The sequence below is a fragment of the Delphinapterus leucas genome, chromosome 13, assembly GCF_059928025.1.
Source record: "Delphinapterus leucas isolate spDelLeu-1000000601 "Yukka" chromosome 13, BTC_Dleu_Yukka2, whole genome shotgun sequence".
Lineage (NCBI taxonomy): Eukaryota > Metazoa > Chordata > Mammalia > Artiodactyla > Monodontidae > Delphinapterus > Delphinapterus leucas.
The window spans coordinates 1,150,511-1,169,320 of NC_143141.1; positions in this window are offsets into that span (position 1 = coordinate 1,150,511).

An 18,810-nucleotide genomic window follows, 5' to 3' on the forward strand; every position below is an offset into this window, starting at 1 on the left:
CTAGGTTGGGAGCGGCCCTCATGTGCTCTCCACCTCGTGTACCAGCAGGACGCAGCTTCCCCGGCACGTGGCCACCCTAGGCTGACCAGACTCCCGGTGGAGAGGCCTCAGGCTGCCGGCAGAGCCCTGCCTGCAAGGTTCGGGAAGGGGGCAGAACAAGGGCCCTCCTGGAACAAGACACACCCGTAGACCAGGTGGGGACGGTGGGGTCCAAGGAAAGCATGAGCAGGGACCAGGGCGCGAGCTCAGTGCTGGCGCTGGGTCACCGTCCCAGGTGCCAGTGTGAAGAAGGGTTTGAAGCCTTTGTGGGGCGGGGGCGGTGCTGGAAGGACACACTGGATCCTGACGGGAGCAGGAGAGGAAGTGTGTGCACCAAGGGAGCCTTCAAGGGCACGAGGTCCCTGCAGGCAGGTGAAGGCCACATGGTGCTGGCTGTGGATCTGCAGGGCGCCTGGTGCAGGCGCCGTGCCACGTCCTCCCATCAGCCTGGAGCCGTGGGCCAGGCCAGGAAGGGTCCCTCGGCCCTGCAGGTCCTCCCTTGTATACCAACCGGGATTTGCGGCTGGCAGCATCTCGATGAGTTAAAACCAAACAAAAGCAGCAGCGCTGGATCTGCGCAGCGAGAGGGAGGGATGCTGTGTCCAGAGGCCAAGCCGATCACAGGCGCTGGGTGCGCAGCCGCCTTCAGACGGCTCAGGCACAGGCTGTGAGCATTGCCACTACAAACTCCTGTCCTTCACGGGGGTTTGTAAAACTCACTCCAGGCCCCAAACCGCGTGATCTAAGTCCAGGCTTAGCCCTGAAACGCTGCCTCCAATCAGGCTCAGCTGCCTCGCTCTGCTTTAAGGCTTTATTCGTTTGCCCCATCAGCAGTGCTGCTCGGAGAGCAAGCCGGTGCCCAACCCCCTCCCTCGCAGCCTTCGGGGGCCCTCTGACCCCCGAGGGCCGGCCTCCTCCACCCCGTGGTGTGTGCCCACCTGCAGCACCAACGGAAGAGCAGAAGCAGGAAGCGCCAGGCATGATGCCTTTGCTTATGGGCACCAGAACCCGGTCTAGACCTGCTTGCATGTGGCAGATTTCTGTATAGAAATAAGGGCACCGACGACGCCCCCGGGCTCAGATGATCCCATTCGTCCCCAAAGCAGCAGCCCTGGAGTCCCTCACTCAGTGCCCGGGGACCCTGCTGCGTCAGTATCAGAAACCACAATTTCAGAATCAGGAAACCCAGGCACGGACTGGCAGTGTGTGCGCACGCCCAGACCTGGGCAGGCAGGTCACCAGACCACTGGTTCCGTCCAGAGGGCTCTAGACTGAACGGAACCTTTAAAACAGGAGGAAGACTGGGAAGCCAGGCACAGGGGAAGACGTCAGGGATAAGAGCGATCGGTGGGATGCGCCCGGCGGTTTTCAAGGAAAACAACGGGGAACAGGCGCGCATGCCCACCGCTCCGCCCTGACCCGGGGGGAGGACTGTGGTCCCCACACGTCCGCACAGCAGCAGCGGGCCGTGACCGCGCCCTGGGGAGCGATGTGTGTCCTCCCTTCCCGGGACTCAGGGGTTGGAGGACAGGGCTCAGACGTAGGGACAGCACGTGTCTCTGAGCCCCGCCGCCCATTCTGGTCAGATCCAGCTCCACTTCAGTGGGCGCTGCCACCCGGGAGCCTTTCAAGACGCAGATTCTGGCTCAGCAGGCCTGGGGTGGTGCCCATATCTCTGCATTTCTACAGCCCCCAGAGACCCTGCCGCTCTCAGGAGAGCCAGCTTCAGAGTGGAAGCCCCCGCCCCGTGAAGCACCCATGTGACCTGGACGGCGGCCCTGCTGGCGCTTCCTTTAATCCACTTCTCCCACCGGGGGCTGAGGACAGCACAGGTCGTCACGGTGGCAGGCGGCTGTTACTCCTCAGAGCTTCACAAACTCAGCAGCTGGCGAGGAACGGTCTTCGCCTGCCCGAAGCTTCTGTGAGGAGACACTGCAGGAGCCCCCTTCGCTGGCAGGGGCAGGCAGGCGGCTCATGGGCATGTGGATCAGTGCTTCTTGGGGGTAAAACACTCTGCTTTTCACCAACTAAACCGTCCGAGGGGTGGTGAGAATGGAGCCCCAGCTCCCCTCCCCCCTCCCAAAGGCTGCATCTGGGGCACAGCGGGAGCCCCCAGCACCAAGGCTCTCGACAGCTGGCCAGGCTGGTCGAGCACAGGTGGCCGCTGATGACCACCAGCCAAGCACGGGGGACCGAGAGCTGCTGTCCCCCCAAAGGCTTGTGTGGCCCTTGCGCCAATTGAGCAGGTCCCAGGCGGCAGGACCACGGCTCACGCCTCACTTCTCCGTCTCGCCGGACACACCACAGCTCCCCTCACGCACGGCATGGGGGTGCTTATCCTGCCCTGCGGCATCTTCAGGGTAAAAACAACATATCCAGTGAGGTATACCTGTGCCTTTGGCAGTTGGAGGGGTTGGGTTCATTTTGGAGATTCAAATGTGTCTTTAAAAATCAGATCTTTTTTTGGCACGAAAATTAGGTCACGCAAATTCTCACACTGGGAGGCCAGCTACAGCTACCGAGGTTCGGGCGGAGAGGTTCTGTTCCCTCCCTTTTGTTACGAGCATGTGCCGGTGACCTCGCGGGCCTGCTAGCAGCCCCAGCCTGTGTTTAGCGGGACGGGGAACGCGAGAAGTCTGTTAACACCAGGTGCAAGGCTGTCCCCACCCACTGGAGGGTGTGTCCTACACCTGCTGTGGGACAGGCCCCCACGCGGGAGGAGGTTCCCATCCTGCAAGTTAACATTTCACACAGTGGGTAGCAAGGCCGGGGGCCCTGAGGGTGTGGTGGAATCACAGGACAACCGCCCCTGGCTGCTGCCCCACCACCAGCGCAGCCAGCTGCCTCCCCGCCAAGCCCCCGCCGCCCCCTGCGTTCCCACTCAAGCCTGCTCTGTCCCCAGGTGCCTGAGGCGACGAACGAGCCTGCAGTTCTGCTGCCAAAGTGCACAGGTGAACTGAGGCCGCCCTCCGGTACCTGAGGTTAAACGAGAAACATCCATCCACCAAGGTCAACACAGGCCAACACCGGAGCTGCACACAACTGCCTCGTCTTGCAGGAAAAGGCTGATTAGAGGCAAGGATTTGGGGAGAGGTGATGTCTAAAAACGGAAGCGGGGAGGGGCAAATGGCATTCACTTCAGCCCCCATCACCCCGGGCTGGACAAAGCCCACCTCTGCCAGCCACCAGGTGCTCCCCATGAGGGGGGCACCGCCGTCCACCAGCCCGCGGCCCAGCTGTCCTGCCAATGCGGCCCTGCTCTGAGGCGCCCCCTCCTCCTGGGCTCACCCCGCCTGCGGGAACGCGGCCGCCCTCTTCGCCCTGAGCCTCTCCGCAGGGTGCGTCTGAAAGCCGAGGGCCCCGGACTGGACGTTCCAAGGTTCCTGAAGGACCTGTGGTAATTCCCCCTGAAGGTGAACTTAAAGGAGACAAAGGCTGTTTTCCAGCAAAAGAGGGGGGCACAGGGCACCACTGCCTGTGCACACTCTAGGGAACCGAGGGGGGCGAGGTCCCCAGGGGCGTGTGGCTAGGGGCTGCCTGGGCACTTGCAGGGCACTTCTGACCAAGGTGACCAGTCCCACAGGGCCCTTTTGCCTTCAGGAGGCCACGGAAGTCCTTACTGAGGAAGGAGGGGCCTGCTGACACCTGGGGAGGGGACAGGAGGCGGGAGCCCTAGATGTCCAAGGAGGAGTAGCACGCAGAGGGGCTGGAGAGACACGTGGTTGGGAACGGGGGCCGGGGGTCAGCGGGGCCAGGGCCCGGCTCTCCTCTGTGTGGGCGGAGGGCTTGGAGGACTCCAGCGGGAGGACCCCCTGACTTCTGTCAATTTTCCAACGATGTCATTGGAAAATTCTCACAATTTAATGAAGAAAGCAACAGAAATACTGCTGCAGCACCATCCCAAATTCGTTCACAATATATGTAAATTTACACACAGAAAAGAACACAGGAAACAACAGCACGCTCGCAACGTTTCTATTCATTCTCCTCCTACACGTGTATTTTATTCATATTTGCTGGTAGGATTATGGTGACTCTGATTTTCCTCTTCACACTTTTCTGAATTTCCCTGTTTTGAACAACAGCCAGGTGTATCCGGAAGTCATTAAAAACAAAACGTGCAGATTAGGCCGGGACAGCTTCCGACATATGGTGAGACTTCCGGGGCCACGGGAGCACCATGTTTTTTCCACTCCGTACAAAGCCTGAGGTGCCCTAAAAGACCTTGCTGCTCCCCAGGTTAGACGCAGTGGCTTTGGGAGCTGAGGTTTCACGGCGGATCTGACAAAGGTTTCCTCCCCGTCGGTGGCTTGGTTAGGAGCCCAGCTGGGGGGTCTCTAGGGGAGCACAGGGCTCATCCCTGGCACCACACTCCCACCCCACAAGGGTGTCTGAGAGCTCAGAGGTGGACAAGAACCTACCAGCCAAAGCGGGAGGAAGGCTGAGAGAGGTGGGCCCGGGCAGGGCCGGCAACCCTGTCCACCCCCCACCCTGAATGCTCGCCTGTGAATGCTCGGGGGTGGGGCAGGACGCCCCTGTGGGTCTGTCTTCTTAAGCAGGAGGAGCTCAGGCCTGGGGGGTCCCCTCCCTGCTCCCAGCTGGCTCAGGGCAGCAGTTCTAGACAAGGGGGCCAAGCCCTCGGGCGGGAGGCCCAGGTCTATGCTTGAGGGCGAGGCGCTAGCGAGCTCCACTGCCTCCGGATCTGACCCATGTTCCTCCACTGAGATTTGTTGGTAATAAAGTTAGCACTTAAATTTCCATCTCTTAGACGTTCATCTTTCTCTCAGCTGGATCTGAGAACAGGGTGTGAAGACTTCTCTGGGGACTTCCCTGGCGGTCCAGTGGTTAGGGCTCTGCAGTTCCACTGCAGGACCTGGGTCTGATCCCTGGTTGGGGAACTAAGATCCTGCAGAAGAAGAGGACTTCTATAACTAAAACCTCAAGGGCAACTCAATAAACTCTCCCCCAAACTTACATGTTTAAGAACATATTAACATAGGAACAGTGTTGCAAATTTAGCAATAAGAAGTCCTAACAGGAACAGATTTCAAACACACATTCATCCCCCTTTAAATACAAAGGTTTACAGAAGCGTGAGTTAACCCCCGGGGATCATTTTTCTGTACCCGGTCTTGAGCCGAGCCTCAGCCATCAGCTCCCGCGTGGGGAGCTGGGCGTCACGGCCCAGCCTTCCGATCTGAATCTGCACCCCCTGCCCGGTGACTCTAGGCGGCCGGTGCAGCCCCCTGAGAGCCCAGGCTGGCTGCTCTGGCCTGGCCCACACGCACGCCGCCACCTTGGCCTTGGCCTCCAGCAGGACTTGAAGCCCGACTGTTACTGAGGAGGCCCCGCCCTGCACAGTTCACAGATCCTCGTTCTCCAAAGTACAGTGTTCCTTCCCTCGGAATGAAACAAGAAACTGTTCCAAATTGGTTTTTAAAGGATCGAAGATTTTCTTCCTTGGCCATACAACAGCCTCAAAGACAATACTCTCGCAGTAAGAATACAATTTTGCGAGGAGACTCGAGGGCCCCTAGTGCCGGACACGCCGTCACAGGAAACGAGGTCCCCACGCGGCCCTCACAGCACCAGCGCCGCTCCACGCCCAGCACCCGGGCCCGAGGAGGGGAAGGCCATCACCCCACGGCACAGACCAGGAGCCGAGGATGGCAGGAGCGCGGGGCTGGGCCCCTGGCCGACTCTTTGCCCTGCGCAGCCTGTGGGCTGCAGGGAGGAGCCCGGATTTACTCTGAGAGCCAGGGGCCCCCCGGGGGCTGTAGGCAGGAGTGAGGCCCGAGTCACCTTCGTTCAGACGGTCTGGTCCACGTGGGACAACGGACCCTGGGGAGGTGAGACCGGTGGAGGGTAGGCTGGGGGATGGTGACAGATGACAGGGCTGCTCTCAGGGGCCCAAGACCCAGCACAGCTGAAAACTTTTCGTCTAGAAGGTTCTCTCTACATTTGTTTTATGCTATCAACCCCCAGGTAAAGGCAGGGTTAGAAATGAAGGACACAGCTGGGGGGTGGTCAGCGGACAGAGGCCCAAAGGCCGTGCCCTGAGCAGGGAGGGGATGCGGACTCACCCACTTGCGGTGTGTGCAGCAAACTCGAAGTCCCGAGAATGACCAGGCCGGCCTCCCGCGGCCCCCACCCCCCACCCCCACTCGCCCGCTGCCCCTCAGCCCCAGGGAGCCCGGGCATCACTGGACCCGCACCGCAGCTCCTGCCCCTCCCCTCCGGCCCCCGGGGGCTTCTCTGAACAGGAGAGCTGTAGGGTCCCTGCCGCAGCCTCCCTGCCCCCTTCGAGCCCTGTTTGCACAGAGGATACGCTGCCCTCTAGACTTCATCTTCTCTTCTTCCTTCTCTCGTCCAGCAAGACTGTGGGTTTCAAGACGATTCTCCGCAGGGCCTGGCACACGGCGGCGCTCGATGGAAGAGTGACTGAAGGGCTGAGCGAGTGGAGGGGTGGACGGCGGCCCCCGCTGGCCTGCGACGCACAGCTCAGACAGGCTGGAAACCTGCTCTTTCAGTCCAGGGCTCAGACGCGCCAACAGACACAGGAACGGCCGCCCAGGGAGACCGCGGAGTCCTCAACGGCTTCACACCACAACTCTTAACTGCTCTGGCTTTGAGGATTTGGAAGAAATAAAAGCAACAGAGGACAGCTCTGAGTTCCTCTGAGGAGGCCGGGCAGAGGAGGTGAGGCCAGAGCTAGCCGCTCTTTCTCCCTTTGCAGTAACTGGCGGAGTCGAGGCGGCTGCAGAAGGTGGCGCCCCGAGCACACGCTGGTCTCAGAAGGGTCCGGGGTCACCAGTCACTCGCAGCCTCCTTCCAAACAGAAGTGCTAATCAAAGGTAACGGGAGAGACACCACGACGGAGGCCCAGACGGTTAATCTGGGAAGTAATTCGTGGTCAAGTCTTAGAACTACTGGGGAAGCGGCGGCTGGCACTGCAGGGCCATCTCCCCACAAATGCTCTCTGCTCTGGAGGGAAGGCACCCGGAGGCCCGTGACCCTTTCCAGCTGCGCCATCAGACTCGCTGTTCCTTCCGCACTGAACACAGGCCTGAACCTCAGCCAAGGCATACTCTGCGGTCACCTTATAAACACCCAGAGCCGAATCTCTCCACGGCTAAGTGTGCTTCTTTCACCTTCACCAAGGAGCCCCCCCCCCAAGGGGCAGGTGGAATCCTGCAAAACAAGCCTCTCCCCCAACTTATTTCTTAGACACGGGTCCACCAGACCCACTGCGTCAGACTCGGGGCTGGGCCCGGAGCTTTCCAGGGGACTCTGACACTCACTGAAGTTTCTGAGTCGCTGGCCTGGATGACTTGGTAGGGAAGGTAGGGATGTGGATTCCCAGGAGGGAAGCTGAGTGAAGGCACCTGTCGAAGCCACGGCCGAGGGCAGGGCGGGAGGGTGGGGAGGCCCAGGCAGCCTGCAGGGACACGGAGGCCTGAGGAACCTGTGTCCCCGACCAGGGTGAGGATGAGTGGACGGCGGGTGAGGACACAGAGGTTCCGAGTCAAAAAGCGTCCAGTGGAGGGAGCTCAAGTTGGCTGAAAAAAATCCCATCCTGCACGTACTTGGTTTTCAGGGTTATTATTGCCCATGTGAGCGACACGTGATGGGAAGGAAAGAAAGCAGCTGGAGCCTGGGCAGAAACGGTCAGACAGAGCCAGCTGGCTGCTGTTCCCCCGGTTGGGCGAACCGAGGCCCCAGGAGAGGCTTGGGCTCAGCGGGCAGCCAGGCCTGGCTCCTTCCAACATCGCCTGCACTTCAGCCGCAGGTTGAGACACTGTCATGCCTGCTTGTCTACTGAAGATGGAAGTCATCTCTGCTTTTTTCTGGGCCCACCTGCAGCTGGATTTCCAGGCTGTGGGCAGGGCTACCACACAGAAGCTCCTGGGGAGGCTGCAGGGGCCGGTTTCACAAGGCCTTGCTAAGTCCCACCATGTGCTTCCAAGAAGACAGGCTGAAGGTGTCCCAGCTGAGACCTCAGAAATGGCTGACGGCTTAGCCCTTACACTTTGACCACTTCTGTGAAACAATGGCCCACAACTCAACAACACTACACAAACCCACTAACTGCCTACTATGTGCAACCACTATGCCAGGACCCAGAAGGGAAAAGAACTGCTACTAGTCTGGCCTCAAAGTGGCTACTTATGTAGTTATGAAGACAGAGACGATGACAGGAAAACTGAGACGTTACATGTCACTCTGTGTACAGTACATTACAAGATGTTAACTTCACAAATTGTTCAAAAAACACTAAAGGGGACTTCCCTGGTGGCGCAGTGGTTAGGAGTTCGCCTGCCAATGCAGGGGATGCGGGTTCGTGCCCCGGTCCAGAAGGATCCCACATGCCGCGGAGCGGCTGGGCCCGTGAGCCATGGCCACTGGGCCTGCGCGTCCGGAGCCTATGCTCCGCAACGGGAGAGGCCACAACAGTGAGAGGCCCGCGTACCACACACACACACAAAAAAAACACTAAAGGAGGGAGTAATCAGGGAGAGCTGGTCCCTATGCACCTACCTATCTCCGTGGAGGAAAGTCCCAATGACCACACCCCAGCACCCAGATCATGCCTTGGGGTGCAGACCCGGATCCCAGCGGGGCCACCCAAAGGACACTGAAGTCCTGCCCCCCAGGAGCCCCACGGCTCCTCCCCTCCGTCGCCTCCCGTGCTGAGCCTGCCCTCTGGTGACTGGGCGTCGCCTGTTGGGTGAAGTGCATTAAGTCTTCACAAAGGCACAGTCAGCACCCGGACACAGAAACGCGGGCAGGACTCATATTCAGGTCCGGCGGGATGTCCCTGCCCCCAGATGCCCACTGACGTAGAAGCTCGTGAGAAATAGGTCGTGCAAACGGAAAAACAAAACGGAGCTTCAGGCAAGATCACATCTCCCCCACGTTCTGCGGCAGGAAGCCCTGAGTGGCGTCTCTCCTGTTTCCTTCCTGGGGTTTTGTCGGGTCACCTCTGATGTGGCAGAATCAGGGTGTCCTGAGAGTTAGGATCTGGGTGAGGAAGCAGGGGTCACACCTGCTTGGAAGAAACGGAGGAACCACCAGCCCACGCCACCCCCATTGGCCCACCCAGAGCACTGGTCGCAGGACAGTGTTTGGACCTGGTTGTAACCCGTCTCCACAGAGGATGAGGGCCTCAAAGACTTCCACCCAGTCCTCACGTCTCTGATGAAAGCTGACTGTTTACTCTGGGCCCTGGGCTGGGGAGACTCAGCATGGGAGAGCCATGGCTGACCTACTGCTTTCCCATTCTGTCAGAAGTACCTCTTGCATCCTAATTTTATCCTTATTTGTCCCCCCCCACCCAGTTCTACCGAGGTATAACTGACATATAACCTTGTATTAGTTTAAAGGGTACAACATAATGGTGTGTCACCCTTATTTCAAAATTCTAAACCACTGCAGGTTAACAAGAAAGAATAACAAGGATCATTTTTATCCTCTCACCTGAAATGCTAAAACCAAATTTATGGAACAGTTTTCAGACACGGGACATCAGATAGCTCAGCAGTGAAGAAGCTCATAAACCACAGGACATGGAGTAGAGGACGCAGCTTCGCAAGTGGGGATGGGGATAATCAGCCCCACGTTAGAGGCGCCCTAGTCCTGCCTGTCAAAGGGTAAGACGGAGGCACGAAAGCATCACACTGTTTCTGTATAACTTACATCCCAGGACAAGGCTTGCAAATATTTGCAGGAATGCAAAAACATCCAGCACTGGAAAAGCCAAAATTCACACCACTGGCATCCAGTTAAAGATACCAGGCAGGCAGAGAAGCAGGAAACTGCAGCCTCTACGTCGACGGTATAGATACTCACAGAGGCGAAAGGTCGGCCAGTGGAGCAGAACCAGAAACAGCCCGGAACACAGAGCCCGCAGAGAAGCACGACGCAACATCCCGAGCACCCCGCATCCGAGAGGCAGGGCAGCGTGCATGTCAGGAGACACAGCGGGGGCACGAGGAAAACGCCCTCCACCTTCCGGAGACGAGCCCCGGACACCCAGCCCAGCCGTCCGCGTCACAGAGGACCCGTCCACCTGTCCGTCTGCCGTGCGCTTCCCGCCTGCTGCCCCCGCCGAGGCCGTTTCCGCCTCCTTCCACATAGGTGGGGATGGAGCAGCCTGCGCCAAAGCAACCCTCCACGGGGAAGAACACGGAGGTTTCAACAAGTTCCGGGGCCAGGCCCGCCCAACCGCCGGCCGCGAGAGGCCATAGGACGGGAGAGCTGTGGGAACGGCTGCAGCCACGTGAATCCACCTCGAGCTTCACAGCGAAATGACCACCCGTGGCTGCAAGTCGCTGGTTCTGAACCGTGTCCAGGTGAACTGGTATCGCCGCCTTGTCCGGCATGGGCCTGGGGGTCTGTGTGGCTGCCCAACGAGGGTCCCGTCTCCGTGTCTCCCTCTGGAGAGCCTGCCTGGTTGCACACCCTCGGTAACTTCTAACAGCCTGACGGTCACACGACCATCCCTGTGTCGGCGCTAGGACCACTTCAGAGAAGTCAGCAGAGCTGGTTGTTTGCAGGCGGAACAGAATGATGGGAGGAAAGGAAAGGAAAAAAACGTAGCTAGAAGAGGGCCTTCATCCCAGAGAGCCCCTCTGCTCGGAGCTGCGGCCCCCGCTCGCGGGGCTGCTGAGAGCGTGCGGAACGGCCAGCCAGCCCCTCGGCTGCTCTGAGGGCCTCCCACCTCCTCAGAGGCCTCGGTCCCCTGAGAAGTGCCACACGCAGATGCCAGTGGCCGCAAACCATCACCCTCTGGGCGTGTGGCGCTGGACCACCACTCGGGGCTGTGCCTGGTACCTCACGGGGTCCTCCTCGTGTGCTTTTGGACGTGGCACCGTCCATACTTGCAGAGGGAGAAACTCGGTGCTGACGCATCACACAGCTCAACGAAGCTCAGGCGGCCTGCAGGTCCAGTCAGGCCAGGAGCAGCATCTTTCCAATCCCCGGGCCCGCATCCCCCAGTGGGAGCAGGAAGTTAGAACCCCACTCCCCTCTCCCACCGCCCATGCTGGGCACGACACGTGGGGTTTCTCGTCCAGGAGCTGCGCCCCCTCAACCAGGGACACCCCTGCAGGTCTATCCACCCACATCCCAACTAGAACGTAGGGTCTGTGGAAGCGCCGAAGCCGAGTCAGGGCTTGGGCCTCCCACGTCCATCTGCTTCTCCCCTGAGCTTGGGCGTGGACCTTCCACTAGAAGCCACAGACCCTCCCCAGCCTCCTCCCTGGAAACGTTCTGCCTGCCCCCTGGCCTGAGCTGAAAAACCAAGACAACGGTGAAGAAATAACCAGCAGTTACTGGGGGTGTGGGGGCGGGGGGCGAACCCAATGCATGAGGGGCAGCTCCAGGCTCTGGGCCTTTGAAACAATACAGACAACTTCAGAGCTGCGTGTTCCCAGAGAAGTTGGCGGCTTCGATACCATATTTAGAGACGGAGGCTCAGAATAATATGCTCTCTTCGTAAATAAAGTCACAAGGAGACGGCGGTGCTACAGGTGCAAGAAGGGCCAAGTTCAACATGGTAATTAGCTGAGGCTTCGACAACATCCGCCCTAATTTCCGCACTGAAGACAAGGCCTCGCAAACGGGAAGCAGCTGCCGTTAGCAACCGTACCATTTTGGGCATTACATCCATCCGGCTAAATCAGGTTTCAGTTTTTGCTTCCATCAACTCCCAGCATCTGTAAATAGCATCACTTCAGCAGTCTGCCCTCGCACGTCAACACCATTGGCCGAGGTCGTGGGACCCACCAACAGACAGAGGCCTGGATCTGGTTCCCCAAGGTCAGAACTCTCTGGACGCGCACTGGCCCTGGGATGAGGCTGCCTCACTTTCCGGGGCTCGCCCATCCTCCCCCATCTCTGTGTCCGGAAACCAGTGCCTGCAGGTGCGGCAGGGCTAGGAGGCCAGAAGGATGCTGACCCCTGACGTGTGGGGCAGTAGAAGGGGAGGGAGCGGGAGCCAGAGAACAAACTCTCCAGGTAAGTGCGTGGCTCCAGCCGTAGGACACAGGCTCTCAGCAGATGCCACTAGGATGCATCCATCCAGCTAGTGGAGGGGTGGCGGGGGCTGGCTCTGGTGGCAGGAGGGAGACAGGATTCCTGTAGCACCACTCGGAGACACCCCGCCCCCACCCTCCAGCCCCTCCCACCACTGGGCCGGGGCTCTGTCCCATCACTGCCTGCAGCCACTCCTCTGGGCTCCTCCCAGCCACCACTGCGCCCGCTCCGGGCCACAGAGCCATGCCGCGCACCAGGCCTCTGGCAGGTCCACAACTGGCCGACCCCGACCCCACCCAGCGCCCGCTTCCTCCCTTGGCTCCCGCCCCTCGCACGCCTCAACACCGCTCCCCCCCACGCCCCTCCCCGGTGAGTCCCCCGAGTCACCTCCTACGCAGTCTTGAACCCTGTGGTTCTCCACAAATAACCTTCTGCCAAGAGGCTGAGATGAGGACAGCTGGGCACAGACCGTCAACACCCTGTCCCCCACACCTCCAGAATCCCCCTTGTCTCCTCTTCCCTCCAAGGGCGGGCCCTCCTCCAAGACCCTCCCCTCCCAGCCCAGCTCCTCCCTGAGGGCAGCTTAGGCTCAGCCCCTCCCTCCCTGGGCCTGGGCTATCGGAGACAGAGCTCTGGCTGCACCCGCAGCGCAGTGTGGAGGTGGCAAGCCCCACCCAGGTCCTCAGTGCCCAGGGATGCACAGGCCGCCCGCCTGATGGGCCTGGCCCATCAGAGCGGCCTCCACTGCGTTTCGGCCCTAGGCCTCCAGGGTCAGCCAGGGTCACCACGAGGCTCCTCACCCCTACTCAGAGCTTCCCCCCTCTTTGCACCTCTTTTTCCAGATGCTCCCGGCCCCAGACGCGGCTCCCTGGGGTCAGCTCTTCTCAGTAGGGGGCCGGGGTCCCCGGGGAAGCTGCCAGGACGCACTGGCCCTCGTGTTGAGGCCGGGGCAGCCCCATCTCTCCAGGTGCCCATTACAGTAACTGGTCACAAGGACACGGGCTGCCGAGCCAGCTGGCCTCCAGGAGCCCAGAGCACAAAACGAGGAAACACACCGACACGTCCAAGTTCAATGCAGGTGACACTGGACATACAAAGAGGGGGAGAATTCCCACCCAGAAGGCCCCAGCCAGCAGGAGAGCTGATGGCTTCGCAGGCTCGGCCCTCTGGGCCTCCCTCCACCAGCCATCACCCACCTGTCCTTGTGGGCAGGGGGCGGGCTCGCCCACCCAGTGAGGCTCAAATGTGCACCCGCTCTGGGAGAGCTGGAATGGAGGCGTGCTCAGGCTCTGTGGACGGACCGGCAGACAAATCATGGTCCCTACACCTGGGGGCCCTGAGCGAGCATGGTAGGGACTGGAGGAAGCCCTTACCCCAGGGTCAACCCAGGGGTCTCCTCCAGAAGGCATGGGGGCTCCGGCCACAGTGAGGCTGGGAAGTGAAACAAAGTGTCCTCAGAAGGAGGGAGTCCCGGCCAAGGTCACCACGCGAGGTGGGGCCTCAGGGGAGTGAGCTGTGGAAGGCAGAGCCCAGGGGAGGCGCAGGGCGGGCGCCAGGAGAGTCTGATGAAGAAGATTTGGTGACCGCATCCTCCCTCTGCTTCCAGGCAGCCCGCCTGGGTTCACCCCACTGAAGGCCATGCGGTTCCTCTTTAGAGTGAGCTAGTCTGACAGCTCTCCTGCCTCAGTCTGTACCTCCAAGTCCCCAGAGCCCCGGCTCTGCACAATCCCTGCGTTCTGCAAATCCAAAAACTGGCCGCTAGCCACTTGTCTGGCTGCTGTCACTCTCACAGTCATTTATTAAGCACCTGCCACGTGCAGTCACTTTGCCAAGCATGAGGGACATTAAGAACGAACACGGGGACCAGGGTCTGAGTGGGAGCCAGTGAAGAGGCTAAGAAAGGACAGGAAGGGGGCTCCGCATGGCTCATTAGGTGAGCAGGAATGCAGGGCTTCCGGCACAGAGACCCCGAGCCTGGAGGGGAGTGGGGAGGCCTGGGTAGCTGGGGTCTCAGTGCAGGGACAGGGACATGGGGGCTCGAGGCACTACACCCTCGAGGCAGCGGAGCCCGGGCTGAGAAAAGGAGGCGGCACAGGGAGGATGAGAGAAACAGAGCTTCCATTACAGTAAGGACACATGCGTGTCAGGGAGCGGGTGTCTGGGCAGGAATTATTCTAAAGAGACACCAGGACAGGGTCTGAGGACCCCCAACCTGCACCCATTCCTGCAGTTGTCCCGTCTACCCTTGGGAGGCAGATCCCAGCCACGTGCCAAACCTCCGTCCCAGGGTCCCCATCCTGCACCTGCGCCTCCGATCCGGCGAACGCCCACTCACACGTTTCCCAGGCAGCTGGGTACTTCCTTTCCTCATCTGCCCGCTTTCGCACGGCGTCTTGGGTGTTTGGGGGACAGGTCATCCTCCTGTTCGGCTGACGAGTAGTGAAGCTCCACGCACGGGGCCCTGGGGGCTGGCGCCTGACCCCAGGCCCTCGAGGCCCAGAGCATGGAAGGGAGGCCCTGCCACGTGTGGGGTTTGTCCTCCGAGGACAGGAGTGACCTGGCCCACTCCGCTCTGTCCTGAGTGACACCCGACAAGCCGGCAGGTGTCCGTGGGCTATGCATTGGTCCCACCGTAGAGATGGCTGCTGGACGGTGCCTGTCCTTGGAACCAAGGGGGATGAAGGACAGGAGGTGGGCTCCAGGACGCAGGAGGAGGAGCTGGGAAGGCAACGAGGAAGGGTCTGGGCCAGGGTCGCGCCGACGGACGAGTGGCCCTCTCCCAGAACCAGCGGCCCAGGCCCCGCTGTGGATGCAGCCAGCAGCTGAGGAGAGTGTGGGTGAGAGGAGAGTCTCTACACTGCGTCAGACATACGGATGCTTCTGGAGACTGGATACCCCCTCAGGAAACAGCACGAGGCCAGGCCAGCTCCAAGAGGTTTAACCACTTGTCCCCCAGCCCACTCAGCGAGCCCCAGGAAAGAGCCTGCCTGGGATGGGAGCGGGTGCCGCGTCCCCAGAGCAAAGGTCACTCCGGAAAGGTCCTCCTTGGGCAGGTGTCACGACTGGACTGCACGCAGGGCCCCAGCAGCCTCCCCCCACGACCTTCAAACCACAGCTGCAGGGCTGGAGAAGGCTCCCTGTAATTCAGTCCTGTGAGGGCGTGATTTAAGACAGGGCAACACCCAGGGGGATGACCGCCACCCCAAACTGCCATTCGCCGACACAGGCCCCACTCCCTCCCGGCCCAGGCCCCAACCTGCAAAGACCCCAGATCCACTCTGTGGCCTCAGATGCCTGCTCATCGCCCAGAGGAAGGTGGTCTGAACTCTATCACCCCCGCGCGATGCCCTGGAGGCCGCGTGAGGATAAGCATCAGCTCAACGCTTCAAAAGGGAGTGGGTACAGAAACAGCGAACCGGCCTCGGGAGACACCTGGCCAGGGCCTCCTTCTTCGGTGCCTGCTGAGGTCCTGGGGTCTGTGGCTATTGCCAGGGCCCCTGGGGCAATGGTGCTGGGCCCGGCGCTGTGCCCGGGGAGGTGCGGGACAGGAGCGAGGGCCCTGCTCTGCCTCGGCCCCTGGAGGAGAGCCCAGCCCCCGGCTCAGGGGACCTGGGGGGGCAGGAGGCTGTGATCAGAGCAGAGCAACTGGGAGGGCGGTGGGCACACAGGAGCCCCTACGCCCTTGCTCTGAAGGACCGTCTCCAGGGTCCAGCAGTCGAGCCCCAAGGGCACTGACTCCCGCTTGGCTGAGAGTCTGAGCCACATGAGCCTCAGGAGGCCCTGCTGACTGGTTTCCAGCCCCGAGCCCACACTCTCAGCCTCTGGGATGACGCCCAAGTCCCTTCCAGAGCAGGGGTGCCAGTGCGCCGGGCTCGGCCTCCCGCGGGGGCACCATTACCTGCCTCAGGTTTCCTACAAAATTTTTTCTTAGCTTCTTAAACTGCATTTTAAAGAGAAGTGCAAAAATGTTAGCTACGTCACTTCACAGCTGCACCACCCCACCAGCACCTCCCAGATCAAGCCTCGAAGCCTCTCCACAGCCGGGGCCTCCCTCTCGCTTCTCCGCTCCGTCTCCCCAGGGCACCCCCTTCCATCAGCCGCGGGTGAGGGGGGAGTTCTGCTGCTCCTGAACTTCCTAAAAGGGAAAGTCTTCAGTGCACTCTTTTCCACCTTGTTTCTTTAAAAATGTGTCCGTGAGCTGCATCCATGCTTTTAAACGTCCGTCCTTTCACCTTCTCTGGCCCCCCTTGGGAAGTCCCAGCTCCGCGACTCGGCTGAGCTGACTCCGTTTTGGGGCGTTGCCACGGGCCCCTGGGACCTTTCTGTGAGTGGCTCCGTGAGAGTCTGCCTGGGAGGAGGTTCCACTGGCCAAAGATGCCGGGGGGACAGACTCTCCACGTGTGGACAGCACTGTGGGGGTTTCACGCGTCGAGTTCTTGGGTCTGAAGCAGCAGATGCAGAGACCGCCTCCCAGAGTTGGAGCAAACGCACAAGTGAGGCCGGAGGTGCTGTGGGCTGTGGTCCTTGCCGGGGGTGGGGGGCAGAGAGCAGAGCGTGTGTGTGCACGTGTGTGCACGAATGTGCCCCTCGCAAGTGTACCAGAGAGGGGAGCGTGTGTGCGGACTTACTGTTGGGGAGGGCCTGAGAGTCACCCGGGGAGCTGCTGCTTCAGAGTACACGTAAGAACCGCGCGTTCCGGACATGCAGGGGAAGGGGAGGAAAGGGCCGGAGATGAGGCTGGAAAAGCAGAGGCTATTCAGCGCCGCCCACCCCAGCCAGCGGCCTTCATCTGGCAGGTACCGGAATCCACTGGCCCACAGGGCTCAGCAGGGGCAAAGCTGGCCATGTCCCCTGCATCGTGTGTGGCCCGCCCTGGGCTGGGGGAGCACAGGCTCTGAGCGAGGACGCTGGGGGGAGGGAGTAGGGCCCAGCTGAGAGCCGTCGGCCTGGGATCTCACCCGGCTCTGGGCCCCTGCGGAGTCGGGGGCGGCCCTGCACACAAGGGGTGCGAGAGGCCAGATGAGGACTCCTCAGGAGGGTTCGGGGCCCACGCCCCATGAGCACTGGCTGAAACGACTCCTGCGGGTGATGCAGTGTGCACAGGCGCAGCGTGGGGTTAGCCTGGGGACGTGCGCGTGCAAACACACACACAGCCCATAGCGACCAGGGGCTGAAAGATCAAAGGCTCTGAACGCTCCTCGCTTGGCCACCGCCCGTAACTTATTCACTGGAAACCCAGAGCATCTTGGTCACAGAAAAGAGGCAGGAAGCCAACCAGCCTCAAACGAGCCCGAGCATGCTCCACTCCAGGGTTGGAGCCGATGAGCCGCCCCAAACCCCAAGTCCGGGGAGCCTCAATGTTCCCTTCAGTGGTTGGCAGTGTCCCCGGTGAAGCTGCTTCCTGTGGTGAGCTCTTCTCCCTAGGGTTCTGGGGGCAAGCCCAGCAGAACCTGGAGGGTCTCGGAGAAATGGGGCCGGGCCCAGGTTTCCCGTGAGAAGTAGGGAGCCCTGCCTCATTGCCCATGTGGCAAGATGATGGGCTGGGACGGACCACTCCCAAGAGGCGGAGGCACTTCTCACAGCCTCAGGGTTGAATAAAACCCACAAGTTGTCCCCATCTGAACTCCGATTATTGTGGGGTAACCTTCTTCCCCTGAGGAGAGGTCATCTCTGGTCTGGTAAAGCAAACAACAAAGGGCAAGAGAGGGCGTGGGTCTGGGAGCCTGGCCTCACCTCCCTGTGCAGGAGGGGTGAGTGTGGGAGCACGGCCTCACCTCCACGCGCAGGAGGGGTGGATCTGGGAGCGGGGCCTCACCTCCCTGTGCAGGAGGGGTGAGTGTGGGAGCGCGGCCTCACCTCCACGTGCAGGAGGGGTGGATCTGGGAGCCTGGCCTCACCTCCACGTGCAGGAGGGGTGGGTCTGGGAGCGCGGCCTCACCTCCACGTGCAGGAGGGGTGGATCTGGGAGCCTGGCCTCACCTCCACGTGCAGGAGGGGTGGGTCTGGGAGCGGGGCCTCACCTCCCGGTGCAGGAGGGGCGGGTCTGGGAGCGCGGCCTCACCTCCCGGTGCAGGAGGGGTGAGCGTGGGAGCGCGGCCTCACCTCCACGCGCAGGAGGGGTGGGTCTGGGAGCGGGCCTCACCTCCACGTACAGCAGGGGGAAGATCCCGGTCTTGTCTCCCAGCATTCCCTCCGCCCAGTTGTCGTCCACTCTTCTGATTACAGTCAGGACTTCATCCTGGAATCACCCCGTGTAGGCAAAGCACAGGGACACGCACAAAACGGATACAAAAACAGAACCAAGAGACCGGTTAGTGTCACTGCCGCTAAGGAAAGACTCTACGCGATGACTCATTCTGAGATCGGCGTGAAAACCGTCCCTCCCACGTCTTCACCCAGGATCTCTCTTCCTCTCCCATATTGATTTTAGCAGCAAAGAGCCTCCAGTGGAAGTGTGTGGCAATTTACAATCTAGTGAGCACTTTAAAATTCATGTTCCTAATATCTGCTCATAAATAAAATGGTTTTCAACAAATATAAATTCAACTAAGTATAAAACTTTCTATGTTCCTGCCTCCACCAAAGCACAAAAGATGACCCAATCCAACTCCATTTATTTAGAGTCGTGGAAGCTCTGAATAACCCTGTTAAATCCTTGTCGTGCCAGGCAGTAGCAAGGACAGAGGCAGAAGGCGGGCAAACGCAGGAGGAAGGAGGGGCGTGAAGCAGGGACAC